The following is a 2,271-nucleotide window of genomic DNA, read 5'->3' on the forward strand; positions in this document are numbered from 1 at the left end:
AGAAATTAAGTGATTTGCCCAACATTAGTAAGTGGTGGAGTCAGAGTACAAACTCAGGGTTCTGGTGGAATCTGCACTCTTGTGAAGTTATCTGCGACATTTCAGTTGCCCAGGTTGCTTTCTCCAGAAATTGCTATCGACGGTGTGCTGACAGTGTTAAAAGCCCATAAAATTTACATTTGGAAGCTTCTGTTTTTCCTGATGAGTTGGTTGTTATCAAGTTGTAAGAGAAAAATAGGGAACCAACTTTGCATATTGCCCTGTTCCCAATCACCGAAGGGGGACACGTTGAAGTCTGCCTATCTGGCAGTAGAGGAGAGTGACTTTGTGTATTTTTAATTCAATATCTCTTGTCAGGAGGAAAGACTGGTGAAAAATGTGCAGAGTCAATGAATATTTTTCACTTGTGGCAAAGTCACTTTGCAACCATTAGTGTTTTCCATGAAATGAGTGTGGACCAGTAACTTAATCCATTGGCTTTGCCAAGTCCCATGTCAGAGAGGTGTCTAGCGGGGAAGAGACCACTTTTAATTATCCCAGGTAATGATTTTATTAGAGACAGGATCCTGTTTCCTGATGTGGCCTGATGAGCAATGGGAATGGCATGACTCGCCCAAGTCATGACTTCCCACACCCCAGAATGAAGCTTGCACAGTTGTTTTGCCTATCATTATCACTCCCACCTTCCTTTCCCAGAAAGTCCATCCTGAAACCATACATACATTTTACAGTACTGCCTTTTGTCAGCAATTGGTGGCACAGTGCCACATGGTATGGGATTTACTCAATTGCTCTAACTCTCTCTATTTTTATACATGAGTGTACGCTTTTTGGAAAGTAAAGACAGCCCCTGAATTATAAATGCCTTATCAGTGTTATGCTGCCTTTACAATGGTTGAGCTCGGGTTGATTTCCAAGGATTTGGGTGAATTCCATTTTCTAAGTCATCAGTTTAAGGTTTCATGAACTGCATGGACATGGGACATCTCTATATTCCTTTTTTGAAAAACAAAAATCGAGAAGCCCCAGAGTGGCTTCAGGGGACAAGTTAAGCACTTAATTAGTTCTCTGGTTAAATTCTTCATATGGATGTGAATTGTGACGTGGGTGAAATGTACTTTGTACTTCTTGAATGTTCTATATTTATGACTAACAGTTATAAAGTCATTTGTGTAAATGTGTAACTAATAACTGACCTTTTGAAGTTCATTACAATAAAAAAAAGTCATCAACTGTGATTATTTGACTGACCCTTATTTTGGAATTAGCCAATACTTATTGCATCTTCATTATGGTTAAGGACGTATCTTCCAGGGATTATTCTATATTATAGTTAATCCTTTCAGGTAGCTAATATCCAGGAGGGAGCATCACATTCACAAGTCCTTGGCACAATACTAATGTTTTCCCAGAACCATAAAATACTGGAGAAGGAAGTGACATAAGGTCATCTAGTCCAAACCATCCCAAAGCATGGAGGAGTCCCTTCTATAATATTCCTGAGAGATGGCCATCTATCTAACCTGTGCTTAAAATTCTGCCTGGAAAGGAAAGTTATTACCTTACAAGGCAACCCATTCCATTATTAGACATCTCCTTCTTAGAAAGTTCCTGATACTGAGCTAAAATCTGCCTCTTTATAGCTTCTACATATTTTGGTTCTCCAGGCCAATTTATCAAAACCGTTGTATTTTTAAAGAAAACCCAAGTTAGCATTTTAATGTGCCAAAACATACTTAGGAAGACTTAAGTTCAAATACAGACTCAGATACTCATTGTGTGACCTTGGCAAATCACTTAATCTCTGTTTGCCTTAGTTTCCTCAACTGTAAAATAGGACTGAAAATAGCACCTACCTCTCAGTTGCCACAAGGAGCAAATGAAATAATATTTCTGAAGCACTTAGCACAGCACTTGGCACATAGTAGTTATTTAATAAATGATCACTTTCCTGTTTGTTTCTATTTAATTTGGCTATGCATTGTACATCTTTAAAGATCCAATGAGTCAATCAATCAAATTTTATTAAGCATTTCCTACATGTGCTGTGCTAGACATCATGGGATATTGCAAAGATTGATAAAATCAAGTCCTTGTCCTCAAAGAGTCAGTCTAGTTGGGGAAACAAGACATATGGGAAAAGTTAAATGATAATATAAGGTTTAATTAATAACTCATTGCCCCAGTAGAAGATGCCACTAGATTGCACATGATTAAATGCCAAATGAATGGTGGAGAGAGTACATCTTGAAATGATTCAGCAGAAAAGGT

The sequence above is a fragment of the Notamacropus eugenii genome, chromosome 1, assembly GCF_028372415.1.
Source record: "Notamacropus eugenii isolate mMacEug1 chromosome 1, mMacEug1.pri_v2, whole genome shotgun sequence".
In the NCBI taxonomy this organism is placed as follows: Eukaryota; Metazoa; Chordata; class Mammalia; order Diprotodontia; family Macropodidae; genus Notamacropus; species Notamacropus eugenii.